The following is a 22,100-nucleotide window of genomic DNA, read 5'->3' as shown; positions in this document are numbered from 1 at the left end:
TGCGAGAATAGGAAAGTCTTTGCAAGAACAACTGGAAAGGAACAGTCCTGCTCCATCTTCAAACAACCCGAATTAGCAGAGAGAACTGCAAAATGCACGCCACCAGGAAAGCCAATGTGCATAAAGCAATATGCACTTTTGGTAAAAAAGCTGAAAACCAAAATTGATCACTACTGAGGATGAAAAAAATGTAAGTAGCCCATGTATTTGATTGGCAACATTTGTCTAACTCGTCCTGCCAGTTAAGTAGTGTGTACTGTATTGTATGTGTGCTACTTACAGTCCAGAGGAAGGGGTGGAGTGTAACAGAGGGCGTCGCCGGTGGAAGAAGGCGATGACTACTCTGTGCTCAGCGGCGGCTGCTTCCATGGAAACAGAGGCTGCGACGGCGCTGTTAGTTCCTGGATTGTAAACAGAGCGCACGGTGGTTATGGGACACTACGCAAAGTGCGTAGATCACTCGGAGGCAGCAGTTGTACTTTCTTTTGGAACACGCTGGCATTTGCTTTCTCAAGAACGCGCAGAGGTATTTAGCGCAACTGTCAGGCGGAAAACCCCAGTTTACTTCTTTCTAATGTTTGCAGGTGTATCGATATTTTTGGACCGCCCCTCCCCCTTTCCTAAACCCGCACCATCCCCTCTCACCTCCCGGGACAAAACACCTTCTCAGTTTCCATGCCCCCACCTTCCGCATCCTGCTGGCCCCATTCCATGACTTCACCTAAATTCCCACACCTATCTGTAGCTTCCCAATCAATCCCATCCCACTATAGACCTCGTTTTCTCGCTCCACGGCCCCTCGTGTTCTCTCATTCGCTGGTCCATCTCTCATCGGCGATTAACTCTTTTTTGATCATAATGGGGAGCTCTGTAGCGCGCCCTGATTCACACAACTCCAACTTGATTGTGGGAATGGCAGAGTTTCTATCGATGACCACGTATTACTCTTTCCTTTACTTTCCTAGCGTCTAACGCGGTAACCTGTTTTCTTAGCGCTGCAAAATAACAAGCGTTACTTTTTTTCAGCTTGAATGGTGGTAGGGCGATAGCCCAGGCAGGTTCTCTGGGATTTAAAAATGTTTTCTGCAGATTGCAACTAGATCCAGTGGTAGATGCATCAACCTACCGAGCTATCATACCCATCAAGATTGTCCAATCTCTAGTTTTAATCACGGAATGGCAGCAAAGTGGGGACAATTCATGTTGGAAACCGCATTGTACTTGTATTTGTTTTGTGGTTGTGCGTAGAGTTGAAATTGCCCTTTCATCATCAAAAAATCAATAATGAAGAGAATCATATATATATATATATATATATATATATATATATATATATATATATATATATATATATATATATATATGAGATTTCACGTTTTTATGAAAACCCAGCAAGAGGGGTGCACAATGGGAAGTACCTTTTTTTGGGAGTGCGCGTGGAGAGGCGGGCTATGCTAGCACTAAATACAGAACTCCCAGCACTGATCAAAGGCAGGGTTTTCACATATTCTTCTCCCATCCAAATGATTTCTTAAGCGATTTCGAGCTTCTTTATTTATGTGCTGCTAGCTCCCATTTGTTTTCGGCTGTGTGTCAAGTATTCATAGGTGGAGTCGAGCCCTGGCTTGGCTTTAAGAGACAAACATGAGCAAGACTGTAAAAGACACATCCACCTCCTGCCTCCCCACCCCAAAAGAATGCAAAACTCATGAATGTTGTCCAACCTCTCCACACCCAACACCTGTGCATGCAAACATGCTCCATTTCTAGGGCCAGCGCTAATCATAGGCAGACTGTGCAGTCGCCCAAGGCCCCTCACTGATGGGGCAAACAGAGTCAGCAGCTGTTCCTGCATACTGACCGGCCTCCAGATGAGAGTAGAGTCTGGAGCGGCTGCTTCCCATCTCAAGGCACTCCTTGGGCCGGCCCACTCCTTCAAGACCCTGCCTTCAACCCCAGTCCTCAGGATAACTTTGAGGTCCATTAGAATGCCCTTGTGCGGGCCTAGTGAGTGTCAGGGAATTAACTTGTCATCCAACTGAGTGTGAATGCCGGGTGATGAAAACAGCAATAGTAGCATTTTGTACATGAAATTCCAGAAAAACACAACCTCACGTAGCTCCTCAAATTTGTGTTTTCTCTCAAGACAATTAAACCGAGTCACAAACGAAGCCCCTTTTGAACTAACCCATTTATTTCAATGATGAAGGATTCTTTTTTTTTAAATTATTTTTATATAGTTCATTACAAACTTTAAAAAAAAAAACAAAGAAGAAAAACTGGCAAAGACAAGAAAAGAGACCAATTACAGGCGCAGAAAGAGTCCATCGAGGCTACATTTCCTCCTTCACATGATTGCTTCATACGTCACAAAGGAGGTAGGTAAACCATTACATATTTGTCTTGAGATTCAAGTCCAAACTAACCTTTTTCGACCAACTTTAACACTTCACGTTCCATCAGTCTCTTTTCTAATCCTTCCAGGAAGATTACCAAAGCATACACTAATTTTATATCGGTTCATCCTTTTCCACCAATCTTCTCCGGATAGGCAAGGTCTTTCAGCCAACACCTTCCCCATTAATGTTGTTCTTTGTTGAAAGAGTTTATTGCAATATAGGGTCAGGTGTTTCAGAGTCTCTTTTTCTGTTTTGCAGAATCGACACCAGTCGTCCAGGGTCATTATCAATTTTCGTAGATTCAGAATTCCCTTTGTTTGGAACAGGTTAATTCGGAATTTCAGGTAGGTTCTTCTTTTAGTGGGACATGGGAATATTTCCAGGTATTTTGGGATCGTACCATATGCCCTGGCTTCTGGAGCCGCATGATACATACAACGATGGGCGTTTCTGGTGTCGCAAGTTTCACACAATGTTTCCCACATTTTTTTTTCTCACCTGGTTCTCATCTTTTGATAGTGATTCCTTATCTCAATTTAATTGTGCTAATAAGTTTAGGCATCTGCTTTCCCATTCTACCTGAATCAAGTCAATTGTAGCACTCGCTCCAGATGGTTTCAAGATATTAAATTGGGGTAGGTCTTCAGCGCCATTAATCTTCCTGTATAGGGACAAGGTGTTCCACATTACCAACGCGTAAATAGACGTTAGACTCAATTCGTATCTTATACAAGCATTGGGGGTCCCTTTCGGGAGATATAGGATTTTATTTGAGTATGTGTTTTCACACCACGTCGATGTCGCGTACGTACACCCCAGCATGGTCTCTGCTCCAAATATTAATGATGGAATAAACTTTGCTTTGTAATACTCAAGAGCGGGTTTTATAGAAAATATGCCATACTTTTTGTTTATCATGGCACCTTGGACTGCCAAGAGTTTGCATTTCCTTTTTATCTTTTGGACCATTGGCTCATCGTTTATGTGCGAGCTAATCAGGACCCCCAAGTATGGTACTTGGCTGGCACAGTTGATTTGTTTGCCGCCATTGTCCCACTTACATTTATTTTCCTTTTTGAAGATTTGGATCCAATAAGACTTTGGAGCACAAGGATCTCAGTCTTTGCCACGTTTACCACATGACCATTTTTAGTTGTATATGATTCTAGGGCTCTCTATTTTCGCTGCATCACAACCGGCGTGGTGTCAATCAGGACTATGTCGTCAGCATATAAGATATGGCCTATATGATTTCCATTGATCTTCGGTGGGAAAGCTCTTACTTCTCCTAATTCTCTCTGAACATCGGAGATGTAGAAACTAAATAGGGTTACTCCCCTTAAGGTGTTTATTGGAGAGGAGAGGGTTCCGTTATGATCTAATCTTATTTTAACTTCAGTTTCCGAGTAAAGTTCTTGGACGGCTTTCAATTAACTTGGTGGACATTTGCGATCTGTCAATTTTGTCCAAAGCAATTCTCGGTCAACACTGTCGAAGGCGTATGCCAGATTGACAAAGGCCAGATAAATCTTTGCTCTTTTCTTTATTGCCTCCATTTTTAAGATATTCAATATAAACAGGTTGAGCGAGCAGTCGACTCCCTTTACAAAACCCGTTTGTCGGATATCCAATGCATCTACTTCGTAGATCCAAGTCGTTATATGGTTCAGTACCTTGGTTGCGAAAATTTTACCAACAACATCTAATAACGCTATTGGTCTGAAGTTTCTCGGGTCTGATCTAAGACCTTTTTTGAAGATGGGCACTATCAGTGCACTTTTCCAAGTTTTTGGCAGCCTTCCTTCTCTTATGATGTTCAGAAAGAGGTTATAGAAAAAATCGGCCCATTCCTCCGGATTTTGCTGATGTTTCGCAAGATCTCGTCTTTGGTAATCTCAGAATCCCATGGGCTATGATGTTCTGAGCCTCTGTGCTGCGCGTTTCCTTATTTCTTAAAAAGCTTTTTATAGTGCGCAATCCATTGACTTTCAGTGAGCGCAGATACTTGCAAGGATCCTTGAGTAGACTCTGTGTTGTTAATTAAGGACCAAAAGGATTTGGAGTTCTTGTTAATCAGGATTTTCAGCATCTCCTCAGCATCTTTTTGTAGAATTAAATTCTTATGACAACGCAGCCACGATCTGTACGTGGATTTTGCTTTTTTCGTTTTTAGCAACCTCTCTTCGATTTTACAGTTCTTGGCCTCTCTTAATGATATTCTTAGGTCCCGTTTTCTAGCCACGATCTCCTGGTCATAGGCATATTGATGCTGGAAGCCTTTGTTTCGCAGACCGATGTGGTGTTTCGGTATATCTCTCCAATAGTCTCGAATATTCAATTTGGACCCAAGATTTCAAGTTTTCACTCGATTTGAGCATTGCTGACGTACATGTGATGTTTTCCCTATTTATACAAACTCTGTTTCTTCCGGGCTTCATGTTTATGTCAACTTTCCACGATTCTTTTTCTTCACTGCTTAGCCCCATGATTTCGATTGTTACCAATTTATGATCACTCTGTTCCATGGGAGTTACAACAAGTTTAACAATTTTCTCAGCAATGGCGCTTGAGACATAAAAGTAATCCAGTATTGAAGCTCGAGACACATGCAACCATGTGGTATTTGGAGGGATGTCACCTCTGATGTTACCATTTAATAGAGTTAGCTCTCTCTCCTCCATTTCGTCAGACCAGGCCATTATTATTTGGTAAGGATCTCTACCTTTTCTTGTAGTTTTGTTTAAGGCTGCGTTATCAGATTTAAGTTGTAGACATTCTATGTTTAGATCGCCACATAGGATTATGATGGGACCCAGGATGTTCTCTGTTATGTGGTCAATGGTATCACAAATCAGTTCAAGGAACTCAGCTTCATCGGTGGCAGTGTGCTGCCAGTAAATATTTATAATGTGAAGAATGTTTTTTTCACCTGTAATGTTTCCTTTTATTTCCACGGAGGCTGTATGCAGGTATGATGATGGATTTGCAGATTTTACTATTTTAAGGTGTTTGAATTTTTGCACCATTATTAATAGTCCTGACATTGGTCTGCCCTTAGCTTGTTTAATCGCTGGATTCATAACTATTTCGAAACCGGCCGCACTTGGCAGTTCTTGAAGCCAGGTTTCCTGTAAGCAAATTACATAAAATTTTTCAAGCACACCGTCGGATCTTCCGAATAGGTGCTTGAAGCCTCATGCGTTCAAAGATCCTATCCTTAAAGGTGCGTCATTTATTTCATTTTGGCATTAGAGGTCCTCACATCGATTTGTTGACCCAGCCAGCCAACTCCAAGTTCCTTGTTCGTTGCAGACGTTGTCTTCTTTTTTTTCAGGGCATGGTCGTTTGTGGAGCTTAAGTTGTTCTTTAGAGTGATTTTAATGAGTTTCATGGGGCTTTCTCGACACGTCTGGACTAACTGATGTCCTTCGGCCGGGGTGACATTTACATCCAGCCTGGTAGGTACAAGAACTGACAAAGTTCCTCTCCCCGGCAGTGCTTGGGACTCAACATTCTTTTTTGGTTCCTCGTCTTTCTTGAGTACTTGGCACTTTGTTGGTCTTTCAGGTAACACTGCTTTATCAATACAAACTTCCCTTACGTCAAAACCTAAAGAATTGTGATCAGAGCCACAATTCAGTATGAGGGTATAGATGATTCTTGAAGGGATGTACAGCAGAACTCTGTCGGTCAAGGCCTCCTCCACAAATTCGACAATTTTTATGTCATCCAATGACACTGCTCTTAATTTAGGTATGTGTCCAAGCAACTGCAAGATATTTTGTCTATTCAAGATTAGCGAGTCCTCAGATCTGAAAATTCTCTCAATCAGGAGACGATTTTCCACAGTTGCATACGGTCTCTTGCCGATCTTTGCGTGAGAAAGACTTGCTTGTGGTCTTTTGTCGTCTCTCCAAACTTGTAGATTCCATGTTTGCAATTCAGAGAGACTTTTCTGATTTTCTGGGTTCCCCGCTTTGGGAAATCTTTCAATCTTGAGATTGGTTTTTTGTATAGTTGGCTCTGTAGTTTCTTTTTGAACGTTGGAGACGCCGACTGTAAGGTCTAATTTTTTTCAAGGCAGAATCCCTTTTGTCAGCTATTGTCATAAATCAAACTTTGCCTCCTCCATTCGGTTATGATTTTTTTGTCTTATCAACCATAGGGCTTATGATTGTGCATAGTCTTTCTGTAGGAATTTCGAAGCTGATCCTGGGATTTGTGCTCATTAGACAGTTCGGTTTCAGAATCTGTAACAATCTCGAGGTCACCATCTTCCTCCATTTCCAAGTCAGTTTGTTCTTTCCCAGAGTCTGTCTCATGTGTTGACAAGTTAGCGAGTAATTCGATCATTCGTTCATCATCGCTTATTTGGGCGTTTGGAGCTTTTGCAAAGTCTGAGCCACAAGCTGTGTCATTCTCCACCGGGTTTTGCGTTCTAGCATGGTTATCACAGACTTTATCATTGTAGTCTTTTTTTTGTTCAGGTAAAATTGTAACATTTAGCGCCTTTATGTTTCGTAAGAATTTGTTTGAGTTTTTGGCCAAGGTGTTTTTACTACCTTTATGTTTTTAGTTTTTTTTGTTTGATTTTTTTGTTTTAATACTATTCACTTTTTGGAATTGTTCCCAGATTTGGTGTCTCGAAGATAGCAAAACCTGTACCCCTCAATGCTGGGGTTTCTCCACTAAGGTTTTGGTCGTCAGTATATGGTGTTATAGATCCTTCAGCGTTTGCAGATGTCGAAGCAATAGCCGCTGGATCACCTGTTCCAACAGCTGCAGCAGCATCAGGTAATTTGGTAGCATTTACGTTTCTTTGTTGAAAGTTTGAGTTTTCTTGTTCCAAATGAGGTAGGACAGTACTTTGCCCAATCTGAGAGATGGACAGATCTTTCGGACTTGAGGCCCCCATTTCTAGCGGCTGTACATCAGGGACACTCAAGGGTGCGACATCCCTTAGGGCTTCTGGGTGTGGGTCCGACAAGTGCCTTCCATTTTTGGTCTGTACGTCGACATCGTCCTCAGCTGCTTTGGCATTTTGTTGTTGTTGATTTTGTAGTATCAGAAGAGCTTCTCTTGCAACTTCTGCGAGTAGGCGTTTGTCCTCTGAGTTGTTTCTCAACTGGTCTCGCAGTAGATTATTTAACATTTCATTTTTCTTAGAGCCATTTGATTCCAGTTCTTGGACTGCACTTTCCATGTTAATTATTTTGGAGTTTATGGGCGCCAAAAGATTATTTTCATCTTTACACGAATCATTTAGGTGCTCATATAGTTTTAATAGTGGAGCCACAGTTATTGTTAGTGCAGAGATAATGTTTGACCACAATTCGTTGATTACTTGTTCAAATAAGTCGGTACAGGTCTTGCGGTCAGGTTCTGGTTGTGTTTTGTAGCGGTGCTTCGGCACTGTTTGTCAAATTTTTTAAAGTCCCTTTCAATAAGTGAGGAATCCACGGTTCCTTCATCAGATGAGTCCTCAGACGTTGCTGAGCTCAGTTTTCGTCTTACATGGGTTTTTACTTTGTGATTCGGGTCTGTGTACGAGTCTTTGTCTTTATGGCAATGAAATCTGTTTTGGGAACTCATGATTGGAGATTTGATACAATAGTCCAATTTCCTTCTTTTTGATGGTTTGTTCGATTTGACTTTGGGTTACAGAAACATTCTGATCTGTAAGCATTGAAGGCATGGTTCCCCGACTGCCAGAAAGACTCTGCTCTTGATTTCGAGCTGTCAGTTTGTTAATTGAATTTGCAGCCATTGAGGCGTTGATTTCCTTCAAGTTTTTCAGTAGCTGGTCCGCCACCATTAAAGAGTTTCGCTGCTCAGGTCGCTTTTGGAGGTCGAGATTTTCGGTCGTAGGGCACGCAGAACTTAAACCCAAAGAAGCAAACTGAGACAGGCTCTTTCCAAAAGGCACATTCAAATGTACGCTCATTGAGTTTGCGCAAGTTAAGTTTGTAGGGCAATGAGGATTTCCATGAATTTCGTCAACAGGTTTTGTAGCATATTCCAATACCTTTTCGGTTTGTACATTTACCATTTGAGGAAAATTGTCTTTTTTCTTTGCCATGGTTTTCTGCCGGTATTTTGCAACCAGACGCCATGTCAAGATTTTCAAAAAAGGAACCTGATTTGCCTCTTATGAGCGTTCCAAAATTCCAAAATCAGATTCCAATGCCGGTTTCCTTGAAGTTGAGTTTCTGCACCCGTGTAGCACCAAATTACACACTGGGATCTTACAATGCCAATGATCCCATTTGTTTCCTCCAATTGACTCGATAGGGTTTGTTGATTTGCGTTCGGCACTTTCAACAGTACATTCCGCAGCGTAAACACTCGGCAGGTTCTCTAAAGGGCTACCGCAGACAACCGCCACGTAGACCGAATTTGCCTGTGGGTTCATACACAAAGGGAAGCTCGCGCACAGCTCGCAGGCCAACGGCCTCATTGCCAAGCCAGTACACGCTCCTTCAGACAGAGAAAACAGTTTCGGGGCAAGGTTAAAGCCTCACTTACTTGTATTGGAGCTTGTGAACACAGCTCCGTAGATTTCATTGCTGCCAACGTAGAATGTTGGAGTCCATTATTTCGTGCCATATGGGGTCCACCTCGACGGCTCTTGACCGCTGCGCAGGTTCTCTTTTCCCAAGGCAAAATCCACTACGGCGGGGTTCGTTACATCCATGTCGTCAGTATCTCTTCTACACGCTGTCACGCAGGAAACACAGGGAACACAAGGAACACTCACACACACTCTGCAACGCTCCACGTCTGGAGGTGGGTATTTCAGTCTTGTGTTCCGATAGAGCTGGAAGAGTTACTCGCACAGCACAGCAGGTCACAGCAGCTCTCAGAATGCAGAATAATGGACACAAGGAACACTCCCACACACTCCGCGACACTCTGCGTCCGGAGGTGGGTATTTCAGTCTTTTGTTCCGATACAGCTGGAAGAGTTACTCGCACAGCACAGGAGGTCACAGCAGCTCTCAGAACGCAGAATAATGGACACAAGGAACACTACCACACACTCCGAAGGCTTCTTGACATGCTGAAATGCACACATGAATTGAGGTAACGCTCCTGTGTGCTTGTAGCGCTCTGTTGTTCTTTGACCAGATTTCTACCTAGTGAATTTGTATGTATGCCACCTGTTGTAATTGTCTGGTGCTTTGAAACAAGCTGTTCCGCCTGCCTTGGGGGCTAAACTTTGAAAGCTCACCTATTGGACTTTCCGGGTCGAGTAGGCACTCGTTGCAACTCCTGACTTCATCTTTTAGAGGAAAGCCTCATTATCCTTCCTCTTATTGTGCTGGTGTTGATCACGTAGTTTTATGTGATAACACTTTGTGGGAAGAAGTATTGTTTTCCTTTGTTCTGTCTATAGCGTTGTGAAGCAGAGAAAAAGCACTCTCACTCACTGAGCGAGCACTCCGTTGAAACTACATTTCCCAGTAAGCCCACTGTCGACTTAAGGAAGCGGCAGGTGCTTCAGCGACAAACTGGTCTGTGTCGGTCCGCAGCAGGTCAGCGGCTTCTCGCCGTTGCACTCTTGCACGCTGCTGGTCCCTCGGGCCAGGAACTTTCTTTATCCGAAGTATAGCTACGGCGGCTGCTGCATTGAGCACATTGCTACCCTACCACGACTGTCATGGGGTATATAAACACGCTCAACCTCCATATAGTGGTGCAAAAAGCCAGACAAATGGATATTGTTGAGAAATACATCACCATGAAGCTCCATCCCACTCCCTCTACACCAACGACCCTCACCCCTGCATACGCTTCTGCAGACATTGGAGGATTTGTAAGCTCCACCGCGAGGCTGCAGCCACTCCTAACAACACCCCTCACAAAAAACCCAGCAGATAAAACAGATATGCACATTTCTACATGTGATCTGTTTCCTACTCCCCTTATCAATCCAGACATGCACAATGTCCCAAACAATTTCACACCTAATTCTCCTATTACTTCTGGACACTATCCCAGTGATAGGGTTGCTCCCAGTCCCATCCACAGCCAGTCAATGAACCACATCCCATAGATAACAACCACACTAAGCAAGTTGTATCTTACTTGTCTAACCCATTGAAATGTGCTCTACTGAATACAAGATCGCTGAACAAGCACGCTATAGGCATCCACAACTACATTGTTAATCTTAATCTGGATCTCTTGTTTTTTACGGAAACCTGGATTATCGACGCTAGCAGGCACCTGATAGCCACAGCCACCCCTGAAGGGATATTATATCTCCTGTAAAAAACGCACTGAAGGCAAAGGCAGTGGTGTTGCAGTTATCGCAAAAAAAAAGTACATTATTTAGAAAAAGCATTGAATGCAAAGGCTGTGAAATACTCCATTTTAAAAATCTTAAAATGACCCATTCTGCGTGCTGCTGTTTGAACCTTCTTCTTGTCTAGCGCCCTCCATCTGTGATGCTGAACTTTAACGGCGACATTATCAATATCCTTAATGACATGAATGGACCAAAATCGATCAACACTTCTGGCCGGCGATCTAAATCGTTGGCATAACAACATCCGCTAACAGCACAAAAAAGCTATTTGAAGTATTTAAAATGCTGGAAAAAACAGCTGCCTTAACACCCCCTGATCTGACCAAGACTGTGCTATGGCCCAACTAGCATTTCAAAACAAAATAAAAATGGCAAAGGTAAAGATTCAAAGCAATCTGGAAAACATACCCCCCCTGCCTACAATAGAGAAGGAAACGACAAGTGAGACTCCGATTGAGTTTAACTTCTCTCCCATCTCTGTGACCGACATGGTCAGAATCTTATACTTTTTATGCCCATCGACCAGCCCTGAAAACCTCATCCCGCCAAAAATAATCTCGGAACACAAAGAGGTGTTTGCCCCATTCATGACAAGATTTGTAAACACCTCCTTTTATCATCTTGTGATCCTGGATTCTATAAAAAAAGACTACCATCTTTCCTCTGATTAGAAAACCAGGGCTAGAACCACATGATGTGAATAATCTGCGTCCTATTACAAATTGCAACCTTTTGCTTAAAATCTTGGACAAGGCCGCCACCGTGCAACTCCAGAAGTTTGTCGAGGAGATCTGCATCTTACACCCAGGACAATCAGGTTTTAGGCCTAGCTTTAGTACTGAGACTGCCCTAATTGAACTCCAGACCCAGTTGCTAAGTATACTGGTAACACGGCCTGCTGATACTGCTTGACTTATCTACAGCTTTCAATCTCCTAGAATATGATCGCCTAATCCAGACACCGAGGGCCTCCAGTGCACTGAGCCCCCATGCTATTACCTGGGTACACTCATTTTTGTCTAATCGTACTTCTAAGGTCTGTTGGTGCGATCCATCTTCCCCCTCTCCACACCAAATGTGTACACGGTCCCCAGGGTGTGTGCTTGTCGCCACTTCGCTTTAATTTATATCTCAAACCTCTAAGCAACTTGTTGCAGAACTCCGGGGCCTATTTTACCACCTATGCCGATGATACTCAGCTGTTCCTGGAGCTTTGCAGGAACTATGAGTAGGACTCAGCTAGACTAAATGATCTCTATCTCTTGATAGAATCCTGGATGAACCAAAACTGGATGTGTCTGAACATCAACAAGACTGAACCGATAATTTGTGGCTCCTTCCACTCTCGAGGTAAACTTGACCCAAGATATCATTCCTTTGAGATCCATGAATGCGACATCTCCGTAGACAAAAAGGTTAAGCGCCTAGGTTTCCACCTGGATACATCCCTCAAAACCGAAACACACAATCAAACCGTGGCAAATTGCTCCTACTATCTGCGGCTCCTGAAAAACATCTGTCCGTTTTTGTCTGAACCCAATAGTGCATCAATTACATGCGCAGTGATACTCCCAAGTATTGATTATTGCAACGCCATGTTAGGGGGAGCCTTTATAAAGAGCATACAAAAACTTCAGGTGGTCCAGAATGAAGCAGTCTGCATCGTTAAAAAGAAAACAAGGAGGGACCACATTACGGAATCCCGTCCATCATTGCATTGGCTTTCTGTCACAGCAAGAGTACAGTTTAAGACTGCCACCCTGGTGCATAAATGCCTGTACGGCTTCTGCCCCACCTATCTTAAAAAATGCATACGTTCATTCCAGCCCCCCAGAACCTTGCAGTCCTCCACCCTCCACCTGATCTGTCAGTGAACTACTCACATACTAATGGTCTCAGGCAATCATTCCCTGCTACTGCAGTCAGCCTCTGGAGCTCCCTTCCTTGTGACCTCAGGCAACAAAAAGACCCTGCAATCTTTCGCTAAGGACTGAAAACGTTGCTTTTCTCTTAATCTCCTGGCACCTTTCACCTCTCTGTTTCTCTCTTTGCGTTGTCCTGTCTAGCTCTGTCCATGTGTCTTCATGTTTTCAGGCGCCCGATGCCTATGGGCTTTCGGCGCTATATAAATGAACAAAACAAAAAAGGTGTCTGATTTTTTTTTCTAGAAATTCAAATGTGCATAATAAGTCTACATGTCTTTGCCACACAATGACCATTAGCAGGTATCCTTATCATACTGCTTGTTTTTGTTTTGTGCTTTAAGTCTTAGAATCCCATTTGTAAGACCCAGAGGAGAATCTTAAGACTTACATAACTTTCCCGATCCCCCCCTGGAAAAATACAATTACAATTGCATGCTTTCCTTACCTGTGCCTATAAAGATTTGTATATTTTTCCATTTGAGTTTTTTAGTATGGTCCTTGTGTAGTTTATGATTCATCTTCGTAAAACAGTATTGATTTAACTCTTGAAAGCTAAACATTAATACATATTTGTACCACCCAAGGCTGAGAAGGGCCAAAATCGCAGACATAGCTCATCTCTAGGTTCACTATTCAACTGAAGTGTGTGATCCTGGGCAAATCATTCTATCACAGTTTGGGTTATGTGCCGAAATAGGGGGAGGTGGAGTAAAAGTTAATCATGTACACAATGTGCACTAAGAAAAAGAAAACTCATTTATTTATTTATTTTATTAGGCATTTGTAAGGCGCTTATACATCAAGAAATTGTGCTTCAAAGCGCCCAAAGGGCAAAAGGAAGAGAGCAGCAACAGCAAGATAATGGAATATGATAACAGTGATGAGCAAAGTTCGAAAGCGGTCCTACTAGACCTTGTGTGCATTCAGAGTGTGCAAGTGCGGAGAGAGAGAAGGGGCAGGGGAAAGGGGTAAGTGTTAGAGGGTCTGCACAGGGGGAAGTGCCAGAGAGCCAGTTGCAAAGGAAACAGGTAAGTGCCAGGCAGTGACCACTTGGTGGAAGAGGGGTCACCAGCCAATACAATAAGTGCAGGCCTGTGAGATATCAGAGGCCAGTGGTCCCGAAAACAAGTGCAGGGGGTGGATGCTGCGGACGATTGGAAAGAAGGCCAGGACCCGAAAAGACACATAAGGACCCAGGACACCGAATCACAGCGACTGTGGGGTTTAGCATGGGAGGAATAGAGGGAAGGAGGAGGAGAAGACAGAAGTCTTGAGGTGCTTGCGGCACATGAGAAGATCCAGCTCTAGACAGAGAGAAAGGGGAGGCTGTTCCAGAGGAGGGAGCCAGCCGAGGAAAGAGAACGGCCACCCGCTCTCTGCTTAGAGAAGCGCTTGACAAGCAGAGAGTTGCAGCCGGAGGATCAGAGGTATCTGGAAGGAGAGTATTTGGTGAGAGCAAGTTGCAGATAGTGTGGTCCCCGACCCTAGGCAGCCTTATGGATGATGCAGAGGGATTTTAATTTGATCCTTGCAGCAAACGGGAGCGATTTTAAGGCTGGAGAGATATGGCCCCTTGTCTTGAGGCCACGGATATTTTTCGCAGCCCTATTCTGGATTAGCTGCAGGGAGCAGAGAGAAGAATAAGGTAGATTAAGGAAGAGGCTGTTACAATAGTCCAGCCTGGAGGGTACCAGAGCTCTGGAGACATTAAGCTTCTGTGGAAAATTGAGGAAAGGGAGTCTGCCTCTGAGGAGATAGAGTTCGAAATGGGCCTTCTTGGCAAGGTAGTATGCTTAAATAAGTTTCTCAAACACAAACCCCATTTACAGAACTCATCTCACTCCACCAACAGGGAAATAGATAATATGTTTATAAAGAAGGAGCCAGACAATTTTCCTAAACAGTTGTCTCATCATCCAGAAACAAAGAATCCCTGATTATCCGGCACACTAAGTCCTGGAAAAATAGACTGTATGCAAATATTCAAAAAATTAATCAAATGTATTTATTCAAGAACAATTAATTTCACTGAAATATATATAGACCCTAAACAACACACAGTAAACAAAAAATAGTACATAAAAGTTAATCTAAAACCACCTAACCATTTATTTACAAAACACAAATGATATTACATAACAACATACAACATTCTAAATGTGTCATAAAAACATCATCATTCCCGACATGTTTCTGTTCTTCAAGCCCCGTAATGGGAGAACATTTTCAGGGGAACACTTATAAAACTTATAGATTTCTTCAACACAGTGTTGAGAGGGTCTTTTATCACACCACCAGTGGGAAACCATTGTGCCTAAAATACAAATACGGATTCTAAGTAATTCTGGGGTGAGATTCACAACAATCACATTTTATATCCCTTACACTGGCGATAAATGACAGTGTAACTAACGGGACACAAGGATGGGCCCACTATTTGACCACACCTCCACCGGTTCAGAAAATGAACTACAAAATTACCTTTAAATGGTATTTCTTTAATGGGCGTCTTCCAAGTCAGTAATCGCCAAATGTTCCAATTATGGGACACATATAATTTTCAACAGAGGCACACCAAGTCGCCTTAGTATTCTTGAGGTCAAGTTGCAATACACAACAGACAGAGAACCCAAGCTCTGTATGAGTACCATCATCTACCATTCTAAAACCAACCACATCTAGGTCGCAATGTCCCCATGTCTGTGGTCCAGACATCCATTTGATTTTATCTGAATTTACCTCCAAGTTTACAGCATGTGGGCGCCAGATCAGTTTAATCACAGTTTGCACGTGCTGATAAAGGTGTGTAGATCTCCTTGTCCAAAGTCACAGGTGAACAGCATATGCACCTAGGGACAAAACCAATTGTCACCATACATCAGGTTATCCAGTGCAAGGCCACTATCTAGGCCAAATGGCACTCACACCATATTCTGGGAGAGCTCACACCAGGATGTAAAAACACTAGTCACCGCACATCAGGTTTACAATGCATAGCCAATATATAGCCGAACTAGCTGCCCACTCCATATTGTGGGAGATCTCACACCATGATGTTAAAACCCTCATGCAGTGCCACCATATTCTGAAAGCAACTGCCGGAGCCCTAATCCATGTGCGTGCTTCTAATTAAAAAAGGAAACAACGTGTAGTTAAACTCCTCCGTCGCATGACCCCTAAATAATCATTCACGAAGACCGTATATCTAGTGCGGCCAGCGTACACCAAGGGGAGCAGTGGATGTAAAGGAGCTCACCTATAGATGGAGAATCCACTCATAACATGCCGTCTCCCAAGACGCCCGGGTGATGTACAGAGTATGCGGCCTCCGCGTTATGTAACGTGACAAATGTGTCGCTGACATCGACAACGGACTCCGCGGTCAACTAATATGCTAAATACTAAAGAGGTGACTTACTAGGGATGCAATGTGGGTGCGCCATATTGGAAAGGGCCACTATGACCTCCTCGACATACACCAATGAAATCGAGATGGAGGTTGTCACCCATGAGTGAAAACAGTACAGGGGGGGATTTGGATGTAAATCTCAAACTTTACGTGCTGAAGGAAACTATTAGTCATAGGGCACAACCGTCATACCCTTAATGTTAAATGCAATAATATAATACCCAGTAAAATGGATTGCCCAGATATGCAACAAAAACAATTCTCATGGGCTATCCACCGTGGGCCCAATTACATCTGATCTTATCTAATGCAATATCATGTACATTTTCCATCAGTGCGATAACAATAATACAATTGGAAAACTATATACCGGCACATGGTTACATTGTTGCAGTACATACACATATGCACATTAGAACTTACTTCATGTGGAAAACATATGCATCGTATAATAGAAATCCCAACAAGATACAGTGTCTCATAACATGATTACTATGGAGTACACTCAGCAGGTGCAAAACAACAATTGGAAACCTATACCGGCACATGGTTACATTGTTGCGGTACATACCGATATGCACATTTGGACTCACTTCATGTGAAAAACATATGCATCGTATAATGAATGTCCCAACAAGATACATTGTCTCATAACAATGGTTAGGTTGTTTTAGATTAACTATTATGTACTATTTTTCTCATTCACTGTGTGTGTTGTTTAGTGTCTATATATGTTTTAGTGAAATTAATTGTTTTTGAATAAATACATTTGATGAACGTTTTGAATATTTGCATACAGCCTATTTTTCCAGGACTTAGTGTGCCGGGTAATCAGGGATTCTTTGATTCTGGATGATGAGACAACTGTTTAGAAAAATTGTCTTGCTCCTTCTCTATAAACATATTATCTATTTCCCTGTTGGTGGCGTGAGTTGAGTTCTGTAAATGGGGTTTGTGTTTGAGAAACCTATTTAAGCATACTGTCTTTGGAGGCTCTTGGTGGTCTCGTAGGTATACAGTAATAGGTATTACTTGAGGTTGCAACAAACAGCAGTTTTCATTAGTACCAGCTACCATGGCTACGTCATCAGAGAAATGCCTCGCTTATAGCGAGGATTATGTCAAGGAATTGTTGGATTCCCTGTCAGTATTATCAGGAACAGGTGAAAATGAGACCAACATTAACAATAATGATCAGTGGGATGAATCCATCCAACTAAGGAAACGCCTTATACGTACAGAGCTGCATGGAGCAATTATGCTCGAATACTTAAAGAATCAGGCCCTTCCACAAGGCCTAATAGTAAGAAATTAGCCTCATCTGTTTCTAGACAATAAAAACTTTAAAATAAAATGGAGCTACATATCCAATAAGTGTGGGCGTGATTGGTTAGTTCTAATCAGTGACACGGCAAATGAGGTCTCTAAACAAATAGAGATTGATATCAATAGAGTGCAACAAGAGTTAAAGAAAGATTTGGATCCAGAGGCTTTCAAGGTGAAGTTGGAACAACACTTGAAGGGGCTAATAGATTTCAAAAATGATACAACCCTAGAAAGGGTTAAAAGGATGAAAAAAGATCTTACTAGTTTTTGCCATTAAAAATTGTTCCCTTATATTGTGGATGTTATAAATTTGGAAATACTTTCCAAGCTCCTAAGAATATCAGACGAGTGCACTTTCGTGACACCTTTTACAGTTCCAGTGACGAAGGCAGTACAGGTGCGAGTGGACCTGATATACAATAGAATCCTAACAGAGGGAGAGGAAGAGGCCAGAGAGGGGCAAATAGATAGAGACAAAGGATGCCTTTTTTAGGACAAAGTCCGAACCGAGGGGACTGGGACAACCAGATCAGAACAAGAAGCCGGTCGAGGAATCAGTGATAGTTAATCTCTCTCACCACACCTTAAGCAATGAAGAGGAAGCCATTCTAAGCAAAGGGCTGAATTTTGTATTACTAAATCGCACAACCCTTTTGAATTCAGAACTGAATTCTATGCGTTCATGCGAAAAGTCCATCTTAATGAGTTTTTCAGCAATAATGGGGAATACACCAGCAATAACTGTAGTGGACTTCATAATTGTTCCACTTTTAGTGCCCCGTCCCATTCATATACCCCTGAATCAGTGGTGCTTGAAAGACAAGTGTTAGCGGAAGTTAAAAAACTAGAATCCCAAGAAAGATCTCACAATTCCAACTTTAGTAGTGCCCAAAAAGCCTTGACCATGAAGCTTGCGAAGGATAAGACTCTAATTATCAGACAAGCTGATAAAGGTGGCGCCATAGTTCTTATGAACCGCTGCGATTATGTGACTGAATGCGAGAGGTTATTATCAAATGAGACTAGCTATTTAAGACTGACCAGTGATCCCACCGTAGAGCTTATGAAGGTCATTAAAGAAAAAGTGTCTAGGGCTTTTGAATCTGAAATGATCAGTAGACAAGAGCATGAGTACCTTATCAGGGAACAGGGTCGGGTTCCGGTGTTTTACACTTTACCCAAGATACATAAGAGCCTCACGAACCCCCCTGGTCGACCTATAGTGTCCGGGGTCAATTCCATTTTGGAACCCCTGTCTAAATGTACCGATTTCTATCTAAGACCTTTTTTCTTTAAGATGCAAAGCTATCTAAGGGACACTACAGATGCTATTAACAAAATAGAGAATTTAACATTCACACCAGGACGCTCTTTACTGATCTGTTTGGATGTTCAATCCCTATATACCATGATACCCCAAAAAGCCACTCTTGATGTGGTAGAAGAGGTACTGTTGAATAGACAAGATGGACATCCCGTAAGCAACGGTTTCATCTTGTGGTGCACTGAATTTGCTTTAACACAAAACGTTTTCCAATTCCAGGGAACCTTTTTTCAACAAATTGAGAGCATGGCATGGGGGCAGCCATGGCCCCCAATTTAGCCAATCTATACGTGGAATTTTTTGAGAACTCTGTCATATACCCTGCCACCAATCCTTTCGGCCACCTGTTGAGAAGGTGGCTACGGTATATTGACGATGTGTTGATTGTATGGTATCGCTCTATGGAAGAAGCCAACTACTTTGTAGACTGGTTGATCCAACAGAATCATTTTCTTAAATTCACAAGGTCTATTAGTGAATTTGAGACCAATTTTCTGGACATTACCATTTTCCACTCAATGGGGGTGTTGAAAGTAAAACCATATAATAAGACCACAGACAAAAATGCCCTGTTATATTATAACAGCCATCATGCAAAACATATGAAGATGAACTTGCCCTTTGTACAATTCCTGAGGTTAAAAAGGAATAGTAGTTTGAAAGAGGACTGCAGCAAGAGCGCCAATACTCTTACCAAGAAATTGCTTGTGAAGGGATACCCGTCCAGAGTGATTAGAAATGCCTCTAAAAGGGCTTACAAAAACAACCGTGAGGCACTTCTAGAGAAGACCAACAAAGAGACCAGAGCGATTGGGACAGTATTTGTAACTACATACTCCAATTTATCATATAAGATCAAAATGATTATTAAGAAAACGTGGAGGAAAGTGTATTATGGCAAAAACGTCTTGCTGCATTTGGTGGCTTTAAAAAAAAGACAAAGTTTACGAACCATGTTAGTCAGAAATGATGTAACAGAGACTGAGACAAGGCCGGTATGAAAAACCAGATTGGGGGGTCTGCCAGAAGTAAAGGGACATTTTCCTTGTGGTCAGTGCAGTATGGGCGAACAAACAGAAAAAAAGGCGATCCATCCAAATTTTGCCCAATTTGGTTTGGAACTTTACTGAAATGACTAATTGTAATACTAAAAATGTTGTCTATATGATTACCTGTCTATGTGGCCTGCATTATATAGGCAAGATGAATAGGAAATGCCATGTCCGCATGGTGGAACATCGCAGTTGTATCAAAAACAAAGTGATTACAGCACCTTTGGTAAAGCATTTTGTAGAACAGAAACATGGACATAACGACCTTACTTGGCTCATATTGAAAAAGATATGCGGGACCAGTAAGGCAGAGATTGATCGTAAATTGTAAAATTTTGAGCAGAAAACAATTTTCCGATTACAGAGTCATATATTGGGGCTAAATGAAAGCATCGACTGGCATTGTGTTAATATAACATGAGTATGACATCAGGGTTTACAATGACAATGTTTTTTATGATGCAATGGTATGTACCACCGTTGTTGTTTTTGCCTCTGCCAAGTGGTCTCCATAGTAATTATGTTATGAGACACTGTATCTTGTTGGGACTTCTATTATACGATGCATATGTTTTTCACATGAAGTGAGTCCAAATGTGCATATCGGTATGTACCGCAACAATGTAACCATGTGCTGGTATAGGTTTCCAATTGTTGTTTTTCCCCTGCTGAGTGTACTCCATAGTAATCATGTTATGAGACACTGTATCTTGTTGGGACTTCTATTATACGATGCATATGTTTTCCACATGAAGTAAGTTCTAATGTGCTTATGTGTATGTACTGCAACAATGTAACCATGTGCCGGTATATAGTTTTCCAATTGTATTATTGTTATGGCACTGATGGAAAATGTACATGATATTGCATTACATAAGATCAGATGTAATTGGCCCCACGGAGCATAGCCCATGAGCATTTTTTGTGTGTGCATATTTGGGAAATCCATTTTACTGGGTATTATATTATTGCATTTAACATTACGGGTATGACAGTTGTGGCCTATGACTAATAGTTTCCTTCAGCACGTAAAGTTTGAGATTTACATACAAATCCCCCCCTGTTCTGTTTTCACTCATGGGTGACAACCTCCATCTCGATTTCATTGGTGTATGTCGAGAAGGTCATGGTGACCATTTCCAATATGGCGCACCCACATTGCGTCCCTAGTAAGTCACCTCTTTAGTATTTAGCATATTAGTTGACCACGGAGTCCGTTGTCGATGTCAGCGACACGTTCGTCATGTTACTATACATAGCACGTAGGCCGCATACTCTGTACATCACCCGGGCGTCTTGGGTATGGCGTGTTATGAGCGGATTCTCCATCTATAGGTGTGCTCCATTACATCCACTGCTCCCCTTGGTGTATGCTGGCCGCACTAGAATATACAGTCTTCGTGGATGATTATTTAGGGGTCATGCGACGGAGGAGTTTAACTACACGTTGTTTCCTTTTTTAATTAGAAGCACACACATGGATTAGGGCTCTGGCAGTTGTTTTCAGAAAATGGTGGCTCTGCATGAGGGTTTTAACATCATGGTGTGAGCTCTCCCACAATATGGAGTGGGCAGCTAGTTTGGCTATATATTGGCTATGCATTGTAAACCTGATGTGCGGTGACTAGTGTTTTTACATCACAGTGTGAGCTCTCCCGGAATATGGTGTGGCTGCCATTTGGGCCAGATATATTGGCCTTGCACTGGATAACCTGATATACGGTGACAATTGGTTTTGTCCCTAGGTGCATATGCTGTTCACCTGTGACTTTGGACAAGGAGATCTACACACCTTTGTCAGCACGTGCGAACTGTGATTACACTGATCTGGCGCCCACATGCTGTAAACTTGGAGGTAAATTCAGATAAAATCAAATGGATGTCTGGACCACAGACATGGGGACATTGCGACCTAGATGTGGTTGGTTTAAAATGGTAGATGATGGTACTAATACAGAGCTTGGGTTCTCTGTTGTGTGGTGCAGCTTGACCTCAAGAATACTTGGTGTGCCTCTGTTGAAAATTATATGTGTCCCATAATTGGAACATTTGGCTAATACTGACTTGGAAGACGGCCATTAAAGTTATACCATTTAAAGGTAATTTTGTAGTTCATTTTCTGAACCGGTGGAGGTGTGGTCAAACAGTGGGCCCATCCTTGTGTCCCGTTAGTTACACTGTCATTTATCGCCAGTGTAAGGGATCTAAAATGTGATTGTTGTGAATCTCACCCCAGAATTACTTAGAATCCGTTTTTGTATTTTAGGTACAGTGGCTTCCCACTGGTGATGTGATAAAAGACCCTCTCAACACAGTGTTGAAGAAATCTACAAGTTTCATAAGTGTTCCCCTGAA

At 42.3% G+C, this 22,100-nt stretch overlaps 1 protein-coding gene across 2 annotated transcripts in view; it reads left to right on the top strand.

Annotated features, from left to right (window-relative positions):
- Nucleotides 1-368: 368 nt before the first annotated feature.
- LOC138491649 (uncharacterized) overlaps nucleotides 369-22,100 on the top strand; it is a 197,892-nt gene continuing 176,160 nt past the window's right edge. Inside the window, exon 1 of one of the 2 annotated variants that reach the window (XM_069618285.1) lies at nucleotides 369-526. The gene's annotated coding sequence lies outside the window, so the exon portion shown is untranslated. The remainder of the gene's footprint in view (nucleotides 527-22,100) is intronic. The other variant, XM_069618284.1, reaches the window with a different exon arrangement.

This window comes from Ambystoma mexicanum, chromosome 10 (assembly GCF_040938575.1).
Source record: "Ambystoma mexicanum isolate Mex_15411 chromosome 10, UKY_AmexF1_1, whole genome shotgun sequence".
Taxonomy (NCBI): domain Eukaryota; kingdom Metazoa; phylum Chordata; class Amphibia; order Caudata; family Ambystomatidae; genus Ambystoma; species Ambystoma mexicanum.
The sequence above is the reverse complement of the archived record's forward strand: the minus strand, read 5'-3'. Positions and strand labels throughout refer to the sequence as shown.